Raw genomic sequence first — 13,312 nt, forward strand, 5'->3', positions numbered from 1 at the left:
ACCAAAGACAGAAAAGTCATCCATAAACACCTCAATGAATTTTTCAATTATATCTGAAAATATGGAGAGCATGCACCTTTGGAATGTTGCAGGTGCATTGCACAATCCAAAGGGCATTCTCCTATAAGCAAAGACACCATAGGGACAGGTGAATGAGGTTTTCTCCTGGTCCTTGGGGTCTACAACAATTTGGTTGTAACCATAATAACTGTCCAAAAAGCAATAATATTCATGTCCGGCCAGTCTTTCAAGCATCTGATCCATGAATGGTAGGGGAAAGTGATCCTTCTGGGTAGCTTCATTAAGCTTCCTATAATCGATGCACATGCACCAACCAGTCACTGTTCTTGTTGGTATCAGATCATTCTTTTTATTTGGTACAACAGTGACTCCTCCTTTCTTAGACACTACTTGCACAGGGCTTACCCAAGGACTGTCTGAGATGGGATAAATTACCCCTGCTTGCCACAACTTCAACACCTCTTTTTGGACTACTTCATTCATGGTTGGGTTCAACTTTCTTTGTTGCTGTCTTGAGGGCTTAGCACCTTCTTCAAGTAGGATCTTGTGCATGCACATTGAAGGACTGATTCCTTTCAAGTCTGCAAGTGTCCATCCTATGGCATCCTTTTTTTTTTTCAGTACTTGGATAAGCTCCTCTTCTTGTTCCTTACTCAAGCTTGAGTTAATGATGACTGGGTAAGTGTTGTTGTCACCCAAATAAGCATATTTCAAACATGAAGGCAAGGTCTTCAGCTCTAGTTTTGGTGTTTTCAGTTCCTTGTTCAGCATGGTTGAATTCTCCATGGTTCCTTGTGGTAACTCACCACCTGGTGCTTGTTGCTCTAGCTCCATAGTTCCTTCACATTGTTCTTCTTCCAAAACCCCTTGAACTATCTGTTCTATGGTATCTACTATCATGCATTCTCCTATGGATTCCTTAGGGTAACTCATTGCTTTGAAGACATTGAAGACCATCTTCTCTTCATGCACCTCAAGACTAGTTCTCCTTTTTGAACATCAATAATGGCTCCAGCAGTAGCTAGGAATGGGCTTCCTAGGATGATTGATGTGTTGGCCTTTTCTTTCATATTCAGCACAAGGAAGTCAACTGGGAAGATAAACTCTCCCACTTTCACCAACAAGTCTTCTACTACCCCATGTGAAAACTTGAAAGTTCTGTCAACCAATTGGAGTGCCATTCTTGTTGGTTTGGCTTCCTCAATCTTCATCCTTCTCATCATAGCCAAGGACATGAGATTGATGCTAGCCCCCAGGTTATACAATGCTTTTTCAATGTTGATATCCCCTATGATGTAGGGAATTTGGAAGCTCCCAGGATTTTTCATCTTCTGAGGAAGCTTCTTCTGTATGATGGCACTACACTCCTCAGTCAGCACTATGGTCTCACTACAACAAATATGGCCTTTAGCAACGCCAAATTTTGCAACGCCTTAAAACCGTTCTCTTAGATAGGTTTAGACAACGGTTTTTTAAAGTATTACTGGTGAATTTCATTTTTCATTAATTTCTAGCAACACAGTAAAACCGTTCTGTTTGACTATTTTAAAGAACGGTTTTATAACCGTTACCATGAGTTGGCTTTAAGCAACGATTTTTTATTGTTGTTTAAAGAATTGCACAAAAGAAACGCATTAAAACCATTGCCGAAATGCTACACTTTAAAACCGTTCCATTAGATTGTCTTAGACAACGGTTTTTACAGTGTTGCTGTTAAAGTTCATTTTTTCATTATGCTATAGTAACAAAATAAAACCGTTCTCTTTGACTATTTTAAAGAACGGTTTTACAACCATTACAACAATTATTTATGAAACAACCATTTTCTAATATTATTTAAATAATTATACAAATTAAACAATACTAATAAAAATAATTTCAGATAATTATATAAATTGAAATTATTTTAGCTATAAATATTAAATTTATAAAATACTCAAAATCTATTGTTATAAATAAATAACAAATATTATTTTAAAAAAATAAAATTGAAATAAGTTTATTATAAATATTATATATTATTATAAATATATAAAAAATATTATATTTTGAACACATAAAGCTAAAATAAATTTATAATAAATATTATATATATTTATTATAAATATATATATATAATAAAAATTAATATAAAGAAATAAAATTAAAATATTAATTTTTCCCTAATTGATAAAGAAATACAGCGAAGAAATTAAAGTAAGAAAGCTAAGCCCTCATCTTCTCTTCGTGAAACCAGCAAAGAGCGAAGAACGTTCTTCCTCCTTCCACCGACCGAACCCTAACCCAGCCATCAGAATCAGAGACGCATCGCACCACAGCTCTCCATGAAGGCGTAAATTGCACCATCATCGCAAGTCACCAGGAAGCCCCAAATCGCAACTCACCATCCTCGCACCATCATCGTCGTTGCGCTGCGTTCTTCCCGAATCGTTGTTGTCTCCTTCTTCCCGGCGTCGCTGAGTCTCTCCTCTCCGCGGCGTCGGTGCTTTTCTCCTCTCCGAGGCTTCACTGCTTCTCCACGGTGTCCTTGATCTCCCCTGTTCTGCTTCTGCTTCGCTGCTTCTACCTTACTGCTTATGCTTCAGTGTCTTGGCTGATTGTGGATTGTGCTTTGCTACTGTTGCTTCGCTATTGCTGGTTTGCAGCATTGGCCGTTTGTGGGGTTGTCATCTGTGGTAAGTGGTGTCCTTCTCTGATTTTCTGTTTCTTAGTTAGGGCTTGATTTGTTGTTGGGTATTTTTGTTAGCTGTGGAAAGTGGTGATATTTGTGAACATGAGCAAGATGAGGGTGAATATTGACTGAGCTTTTGTTCTGGTTTGAATTTGGACTGGGTACTTGTGATATGAACATGGAGCTTAGGTTAGTTTGTTATTTAAGGTAGCAAAACTTTTATTATCTGCGAGTAGTGTGTTCGATGTCATTATGGTTCTGTTTCTTTGCTCTCTGTCAGGTGTTCTATGATGGATTCCCAATAACTCTTTATTGAGGATTATAGAGTAATTTCTATATCGCTGTTTCTCAATTGTTTATTATTTATTTTATTTATCTGCTTTGTTTATTTTAGCCTTGTTGTATAATGTTATTATTTGAGTGAGTTATGGACTGCTTTTCATATTGGTTGGTTTCATCTGGGATAACAGAGGAATTTCATGCTTATTCCAACTATTTGACTTAGAGATCAACATAAATTCTGCTATTCTTCTTACATGCCTCAATTAACCAGGATAAATATTTATTATTTTAAATATTTGATGGAAAATGTGATGCTTATAGATGCTCCCCATTCTTGATTCGCGGTTACAATGACCAAATACCAATCGATGACCCCTTTGAATATATGTATATAATACTGGTTTTAATGGCAATCTGGCTTGCTGCTTCTCCGATTTCTGCTCTTCTTTTCTTAAGCATATCAATGGTTAAGTCAATTTTATAAGCCTGTAGCATATTGCAAGCTAAGCTTTAGCAGAAAACTAAAAACAGCATCATTTCATTTGAGGTAATACATTTTTCTTTAATTTGTTGTTAACAAATAATGAAGTTCCAACCCATCAGGATTGACAGGTAGGTGACTGCTGGACGCTGACTCATCATAATGCACAAAAATCAAACCTTAAGCAAGGTTTTTATTAACAACAAAAACAACTAAAATTCTCATGAAATGTTAATTCTGATTATATCCAAAATAATAATTATTATGGGGGTTTGGAGGATGTCATTGTTAGACAGATAGACTTAAATACAGTCCCACATATGTTGCTTTCATTCTTCAAAGTTCAAACGGCTACTTGTGCTGTAGTTTTGGGTTATATCCATAACACTCTCTCTCCAAAAACCTCCAAAATTAGTCATTCCTTTCTTCTAATCACTCGCTCTTTGCTTTGCACCATTCTTTACAGCTAGCATTTTCTATTTGTTATTTTCTATTTCTTTCATCATTATTATTAATATTATTGTTTACTGTCTTATTCATTTGGGTGCCCCTTTTATCTACTTTTCTTAATAATTAATTATGGTGCCTGATGCATGTCTTGTAAAGGGAACTCCCACACCAATATCAGCCTTTCATTTTCAACATGTGTCACTTGTGACTCATCACACATTAGGAACCCCCCTTCCTCTTTTTCTTTTCTAAAATCTTCTTATCAACCACAATTGAAATTACGATGTGTTAGTTTGTGAACTAAAATTTAAAGAGTAATGATAATATTATTCTGCTCTTGATAATTCTATTGTTTGATTTTTTAGTTATATATCACTTTTGAAAATAAGATTTTTAAAAACTGGTTTTAAAAGTGACTTTTTTGTTAAAAAATCTGGTTATGAATTACTTATATTTTTATTCTTTGTTGCTGTTTTAGTTTGTCTCTTTAAAACCAGAAAAAGAGAATCAAATAGCAGATCTCTCTGTAGCTGTGATTACCTTAGACATTGAGCTACACTACAGGTAAATCATTTAATATATTATCTTTTTAAATTTGTTTGAACATTTAATTGTTAAGAATATTTACTGATTAATTGTTTGCTTAAGCTTCTTTGCATAGTTTGTTAGATACAAATTGTTAGTCTCTTGATTGGTTGAGATGTTCTCTTCCGAACATGTGTGGTTGACTTCTAGAAATTTTTTAGAAGCAATAAGCTCTTGATTAGAAAAAATCACTTATAGTTAGTCTAAAACATATGCCCGTGTTCTTTTATTTTAGTTGACAAAGTAATGGACAAAGAGTGGACTAGTTTACCAAGACATACTGAGGGTTACCAACATGGTGTTAATTCATTTTTGGATTTTGCCTTTTCTAAAGGTAGACCACAAGGACAAGAAATTCTTTGTCCTTGTTCTATATGTAATAACTTTAGTTGGGGGCGAAGGGATGAAGTTTATGATCATTTAATAAGTAAGGGATTTCAAAAAGGTTACACTGTGTGGGTTCATCACGGCGAAAGGATAAGTCACATGGATAGTGAATCCGATGAGAGTGAAGTCCATGAAGGATTTGTCGACGACATTCATGGGCTGCTAAACGAGACATTTCGGCATGTGCTTGAACGAGATAAAGATGCCGATGGGCCAAACGAAGATGCAAAAAAGTTTTATAACTTGCTTGAAGAAGGAAAACAAGAGTTATATCCTGGCTGTAAAAAATTTTCGACATTATCATTTGTTATCCGATTGTATTTGTTGAAGACTCTTAATGGTTGGAGCAACGCATCCTTTACTGCTCTACTTGAATTACTGAAAAAAGTGATTCCTCATTTGAATATTCTTGATTCTTTCAATAAAATCAAGGCCACGCTAAAAGATTTAGGACTTGGTTATAATAAAATTCATGCTTGTCCCAACGATTGTGTTCTGTTCCAGGATACATATGAAGATAATGAATTTTGTCCAATTTGTGGAGCTTCCAGGTACATAGAAAATGTTGAGGTAGATATAGAAGTTGATAAGTTGAAGAAAAAACCTGTGCCTGCGAAGGTTTTGAGGCATTTTCCCTTGATTCCAAGGCTTAAGAAGCTGTTCCTGTGTTCCAAAACAGCTGAATCATTAAGGTGGCATGATGAACATCGTTCAAAGGATGGAAAGTTAAGACACCCAGCTGATGGCCAATCATGGAAAGACTTTGACAGGCTTCATCCCGATTTTGCTAAAGAATCTCGTAACATAAGATTAGGGCTAGCTAGCGATGGATTTAATCCATTTAGAACCATGAGCATCTCCCATAGTACATGGCCGGTAGTTTTGGCCGCATACAATCTTCCTCCATGGTGTTGCATGAAACCAGAGTATGTCATGATGTCCTTGCTCATCCCTGGACCATGTTCGCCTGGAAAAAGCATTGATGTGTATCTTCAGCCATTAATTGAAGAGTTAAAGGTTTTATGGGAAGTTGGAGTGGAAACATATGATGCTTCAAAGAATCAAACTTTTCAACTACATGCAGCACTTTTATGGACATAAGTGACTTTCTAGCTTATGCTATGTTATCCGGTTGGAGCACAAAGGAAAAGTTAGCATGTCCTTGCTGTAATTATGACACCTCATCTTGTTATTTAAAACATAGCCGGAAGATGTGCTACATGGATCACCGTAAATTTTTGGCTATGGATCATCCATATAGGATGGACAAAAGATCTTTCAATGGCAATGTTGAATTGAGGTCTTCACCAGCTTTATTAGATGGAGAACAAATTTTTGAAGATTTGAAAGATTTTGAAAATGTATTTGGAAAGAAGCAAAAAAATAAAATTGATGGTCCATGGAAGAAAAGGTCCATTTTCTTTGAGATGCCATATTGGAAGCAAAATACATTGCGCCATTGTCTTGATGTTATGCACATCGAGAAAAACGTATGTGATAACATAATTGGAACTTTATTAGACATTCCAGGAAAGTCCAAAGATCATGCAAATGCTCGTTACGATCTCAAAGATATGGGCATAAGAAAAAAACTTCAACCAAAGGAGATAGATGGTGGCAAGAAAGCAAAAATTGCTAAGGCTTGTTTTAACCTTACTAATTAAGAAAAAATCATTTTTTGTAATATTTTGAAGTCAGTAAAATTGCCATCTGGTAGTGCCTCAAATATTTCTCGGTGTGTTCATGTTGCTGAGAAAAAGATATCAGGCTACAAAAGTCATGATGCTCATTTTATGTTGCATTATTTGTTGCAAGTAGCTATAAAATGCACAATGCAGAATCAAGTAGCTAGCCCTTTAATTTATCTAGGTTCATTCTTTCGTTCCTTGTGCCAAAAAGTTGTTGAAAATGATACAATAGAGCATTTGGAAGTAGATATTAGAGAGATTTTGTGCCAATTAGAAAGAATATTTCCTCCTAGTTTCTTTGATATAATGGTCCATTTGCCTATTCATCTGGTAAACGAGTTGAGGTTGGGTGGCCCAGTTCAATTTAGGTGGATGTACCCCATTGAGAGATATCTGTGTAGGTTAAAGTCCTACGTCCGCAATAAGAGCCGCCCCGAAGGTTCAATTGCTGAAGGATATTTAGCCGAGGAATGCTTGACATTTTGCTCAAGGTATTTAAGTCATGATATGGATACAAGGCTGAGTAGGAGGACACAAAATTATGATAATTGCAGTGAAGCTGACGTATGTCATGATAGCTATTTTGCATGCTTGGGGCGACCAATTGGTGGAAAGAGAAAAGGGCAACCTTTTTCTCTAGATACCAACTCAAAAATACAAGCTCATCGGTACATCTTATTCAATTGTGATAAAGTTAAAGACTACATTAGGTATTTTTCTTATATATTTTCCAATTACGAATTCTCTATTAGAAAATTTAACTTACTCGCTTTTTACTTACTTTAGAGAGTATGAGGAACATGTCAACAATCAAACTAAAGGTAGAAAATGGAAGAAGGCAAAAACTCTAAGCCATGATTTTAGTGAATGGTTCAAAGAGCGTGCTTCTCATGAAGATGTTCCGAAACAACTTAAAGATTTGTCTAGAGGCCCAAATACAGTTGCAAAATGATTTTCTAGTTATGTAATCAATGGCTATAAATTTCAAACTAGAGAACATGATGCAAGCCACACAACTCAAAACAGTGGTGTGACTTTTGTGTGCGAAACACCAAGCTTTGCTAGTGCCAAGGACAACAACCCAATGACAAAAGCCGTAACATATTTTGGTGCAATAAATGACATAATTGAGTTAGACTATTATGCATGTTTCAAATTTGTTCTTTTCAATTGTGATTGGTTTGAAGTTGAGGAAGAGAATTTTAGTCTAACTTCAGTTCACTTTAATAAAAGATGTTCTTGGGATGATCCTTTTGTATTAGCTTCACAAGTCCACCAATGCTTCTATATTCAAGACCCTTTTAACGAAGACAAGCATTATGTCATGGACACAGTACCAAGGGATTTATTCAATATGTATGATGGGTATGATGTTGAAGCCGAAGAGTCTAATCAGAAGGACCCCTTTGATCAAGCGAATAATTTGTTTGTGCCAAAGGATAATTGTGAAGTTCAATGGACTAGAGAAGACATGCCAAATACAATCATTGAGAAACCTTCACTTGTTCTACAACAAGCTGAATATGATGATGATTCTGATCTTTAAAGAGATTTCTCTTCTCAACATAGAATAATTTTTTTGACTTTTATTTTTGGTGTAATTATTTATGAACAGGTGCATTTCTTATAGATTCTTGGTTCTTTTAATATGTGATCTGATTTTTTACTGTTATGTTAATAGATTTTATTTCTTTTTTCAGAAAATGTTCAAAAAATTCATTGAAAATGAGATAGATTCAAAGTCAAGTGCTGAATTGCGTGCAAAGTTCTTCAAAAATATGGAAGTTAAGCGAGAAAAGATGTCTTCCGGTCAACAGCAACATCAACCACCACCACCACTTAAGAGGATAAAAACCCTTAGTGATAGGGAAAGGGAGCAGCTGTTAAGAAAAAATGGTGTCCAAGCAAATGATAAGCAGAATTTTGTAGAAAAGCCAAAAGTTGAAAAAGAAAAAGGGCAGAATTTGAAGAAAAGTAAAGTACAGAAGGAAGCAAGTATGACTCACTCACAAGGATCAACATGTAGACAAGAAAATGAACTACCTTCTAAATCTACTGCTATGGCTCACAAGAATACTACAGAAGTAGATTCTAGAATGAGTCAAGATTTGAAGAGAAAAGTGACCACAATTGAAGATGATATTGAAGATTGTGGCAGCTTGCAAGAAAGGCCAACTAAGAAGGGAAAAACACGTCAATTTGCTTCAATGCCGATTGATACATTTCTTAAACTTAACAATGAACCTGATGGTGAAGAGCAATTCGATGAGAATGAAGGAGATATTATAGAGGAGCAGGACAAGGATTATATTAATCCAACTGAGGCTGAGAACTTAGACAATACTTTGAAAGGTAAACTTTTAGTTATGCATACTTAGTGGATTATAGGTGGTTAGGAACTAGGAAATTATATCTGATTTGTAGTGGATTTAGGTTGAACTTTTTGGTTGTTGCTGATGCCTGGAATGTTCTCTTCTCAAATTGTATAGTGCATGCTGTTTTATCCTTGTTAATGGCTTATTATGCAAATTTTTATATCGCTGCTGATTGCCATTTTCACTTGCTGCCATTTAATTCATATAAATTGATCTTGATTAGTGCTGATTTAATTTTAGTGAGTTCATATGGGTTGATTTTGCCGTTTGTTTAAATTCAAAAACGTCCTATTTACTGCTAGAGTGCTGTCGAAATTTCTCAATTTTTTCCCTGTTTATAGTTTCTTAGTTTAATTAGTTTGTTCAGTTACAAAAATTAGTCGATTTAGCTATGCATGCTTAGTGGATTATAGGTGGTTAGGAACTAGGAAGTTATATCTGATTTGTAGTTGATTTAGGTTGAATTTTTTGGTTGCTGCTGATGCCTGGAATGTTCTCTTCTCAAATTGTATAGTGCGTGCTGTTTTATCCTTGTTAATGGCTTATTATGCTAATTTTTATATCGCTGCTGATTGCCATTTTCGCTTGTTGCCATTTAATTCATATAAATTGATCTTGATTAGTTCTAATTTGATTTTAGTGAGTTCATATAGGTTGATTTTGCTGTTTGTTTAAATTCAGAAACGTCCTATTTACTGCCAGAGTGCTGTCGAAATTTCTCAATTTTTTACCTGTTTATAGTTTCTTAGTTTAATTAGATTGTTCAGTTACAAAAATTAGTCGATTTAGCTATGCATGCTTAGTGGATTATAGGTGGTTAGGAACTAGGAAGTTATATCTGATTTGTAGTGGATTTAGGTTGAACTTTTTGGTTGCTGCTGATGCCTGGAATGTTCTCTTCTCAAATTGTATAGTCCGTGTTGTTTTATCCTTGTTAATGGCTTATTATGCTAATTTTTATATCGCTGCTGATTGCCATTTTCGCTTGCTGCCATTTAATTCATATAAATTGATCTTGATTAGTTCTGATTTGATTTTAGTGAGTTCATATAGGTTGATTTTGCTGTTTGTTTAAATTCAGAAACGTCCTATTTACTGCTAGAGTGCTGTCGAAATTTCTCAATTTTTTCCCTGTTTATAGTTTCTTAGTTTAATTAGTTTGTTCAGTTACAAAAATTAGTCGATTTAGCTATGCATGCTTAGTGGATTATAGGTGGTTAGGAACTAGGAAGTTATATCTGATTTGTAGTGGATTTAGGTTGAACTTTTTGGTTGCTACTGATGCCTAGAATGTTCTCTTCTCAAATTGTATAGTGCGTGCTGTTTTATCCTTGTTAATGGCTTATTATGCTAATTTTTATATCGCTGCTGATTGCCATTTTCACTTGCTGCCATTTAATTCATATAAATTGATCTTGATTAGTGCTGATTTTATTTTAGTGAGTTCATATGGGTTGATTTTGCTGTTTGTTTAAATTCAGAAATGTCATATTTAATGCTAGAATGCCGCCGAAATTTCTAAAAATTTGTGTTAATTGAATTCCAATTTGTGAATCGAATTTGGTATTTTCTAAAAATGTCATATATAATTAGTATCTTTGTATAGAGACAATAGTGAAGAAAACACGAGGACCTACACAATGCTTGAAGATTCATGCAAGACAGTTGGAAGATAGAGAAGAAATTACTCTAGATAGTGAAGGAGAGGCAATTGGTCCTACTGATGAAGCTGTAAACAACTTGAGAAAATTTTTGGGCACAGTGGCAAGGAATTCAGATTTTTGTCCATTAATTTACACAAATTGAAAGGGGATTAAAGATAAAGAAGCCATTTGGAAATATGTTCAAGTGAGAACTTTAGTCTTGTTTCTTTTAGAAAGTATTTGGAAATGTACACATGTATTTTATTCTTACTAGCAAATAATAATTGTGTTTTATAGGCTAAATTCATTATTCCAACTAAAGGAAAGAGGATGGTCCTTGCTCGTATCAATGACAACTGGAAAGGTATAAGACTACAATAAAGCAAACTCATTTTCTGCCATGCAAATGTATTAATGAGATGCTGAAAAATCGTCCTAAGAGCATACCTGAGAGTCATTTTCGCAAGTTAATTGCTTATTGGAGAACTGAGAAAGTTAAGGTAAGACATGTGAAACTTAGTGTAATTGTTTATGCAATTATATTCTATACACATGAGTGAAGTTTGATGATTTTTTGATAATACTTGTCTCTTGTTATGTAGAAAATGTCTGTGCAAAATTAGAAAAATAGGGCACAACAAAAATTTAGGCATCAAAAGGGACCAATAAATTTTGCAAGAATACGTGCAAGATTGGTACAATTTTTAATTCTTTGTGAATTTGTTTGTGTATGTGTGGTGTGTCTTTTAACTCTATATAAATGCTATTTGAATTGGACTTATAGGCTGCTTCTAAGGAAAATAATGAACCACCTACTCAAGCAGAAATGTTTGTTGAGACTCGCCAAAGCACAAAGGGAAAATCATTGGATGAAGACACTCTGGATGTTATTGTAAGTATTAATTAGGAGTTAATTTGGTTAAAATAGGTTATGGATTTCTTGTGTCTTGGCAATTTGTCCATCACTTGTGGTTATTTTTATGCTTGCGTTGAGTTAAAGAATCTTGACATTATTTTTAATCTCTATTATTTGTTTCGATGTTGTCAAATGATATATGCCTTTAGTCCAATTGTGTATTTACTCTTATTTTATAACTATTATTTTTCTTCACATTAATATAGGCACATTTGCAAGCTGAGAATAAAAAGTCTAAAGAATCAGAAATTAGAGCTTTCCAATCCATATTTGGGAAAGAGAAGACAGGGAGAGTGCGATGTCACGGAAGAGTAACCACACCAACTTTGTTGAAGAAAAAAGAGGAAATTGCCACCCTTAAGCAGTAACATGCAACTGAGAAAGCAACATTAGAGAATAAGGTTGATGTGATGCAAAAAGAAGTAGATGAACTAAAATCGCTTGTTAAGATGATGCTGCAACAAAAAAACTCAGGAGTGGACCTTGACATGTTAGTTGCTCAATTAGGAAGCACTTTAGGGAATCCGAACAATGATGCGCATGAAGAGGTATTATTTGTTGTTAAAGTTTCTATATGTTATCATATCTTAAAGATGTGTAGTTTTATATTTGATTTTTTTTTATGTTTCCAGGAAAACTATGTTGATGGGGAAATCGAACTTGATTAAGGTCAAATTTTTAGAAGCAAATGTTATAGCTAGGGTAAAAGTCATGAACTTGTGGACATGATGACTATTTGCTACTTAGCTATTTCAACTCTCTCTTTTGTTATTATATTTTTTGCAAACTTAAATGATATTGTGGATCTTACAACAATTTTTATAAGTTAAATTTGATGGGAAATATTCAATTATTTTTCTTTAGTGACTTAATTCAAATAGTTTAGAATATTTATTGACACTAAACAATTAAAAAAAGCTGAAATTAATTTAATTCACGAGAAAACTATTGTAAATAAAAAATTATATATCAAAAAAAAATTGTTGTCAATAGTTACAAAAGACAATAGTGTTAAAACCGTTGTCAAAGATGACTACATAATAAAACCGTTGCCAAAATGCGACTCTAAAGGTAATGCTTTAAAACCGTTGTTTTAGATGACTATAAAATGGCAATGGTATCAAAACCGTTGCTGAAAACGACATCAACAGTAACGCTTTAAAACCGTTGTCATAGATGGCTATAAACTGGCAACGGTTTTAAAACCGTTGCCGAAACCTGGCACCAACGGTAACGGTTTAAAACCGTTGGCTATGTGAACTATAAAACGAGAACAGTTTAAAACCGTTGCCTATTCAGTTCCGATTTTAAACCGTTGTCATGTTAATAGGAACGGTTCGAAACCGTTGCTTATTGAGTAACGTATCAAAACCGTTGTCTAAAATTTTCCGTCAAAACCGTTGTCTATGCCACTAACTGTGGCAACGGTTTTTCTGTTATCGTTGCCTTAGGTAAAAAACCGTTGCCTTTGAGCATTGGTAATGGCTGTATATACCACAGGTCAAAAACCATTGCCAAAGCGTTGCCTAAAGTTTTGGGAACGGTTTTTCAATCTACGGCAACGGTTTTTGACCGTTGCGAAAAGCCTTGTTTGTTGTAGTGTCTCCTTTTCTCCCCAGTTCCTCTTTCTTGTCATGAGTTCCTTTAAAAATTTGGCATAGAGTGGCATTTGCACTAATGCCTCAGCAAAGGGTATGTTGATCTGGAGCTTCTTGAAAATTTCTAGGAATCTAGAGAACTGGTTGTCTTTCCCATCCTTCTTCAACCTTTGTGGATATGGTGCTTGTGGCACATAAGGCTTTAGGACTGGCTT

General features: G+C 34.6%; 1 pseudogene; it reads left to right on the forward strand.

Moving 5' to 3' along the window:
* Positions 1 to 691: 691 nt before the first annotated feature.
* Positions 692 to 12,167, forward strand: LOC107648241 (uncharacterized; annotated as a pseudogene).
* Positions 12,168 to 13,312: the final 1,145 nt, after the last annotated feature.

The sequence above is a fragment of the Arachis ipaensis genome, chromosome B6, assembly GCF_059453495.1.
Source record: "Arachis ipaensis isolate K30076 ecotype BB chromosome B6, ASM5945349v1, whole genome shotgun sequence".
Lineage (NCBI taxonomy): Eukaryota > Viridiplantae > Streptophyta > Magnoliopsida > Fabales > Fabaceae > Arachis > Arachis ipaensis.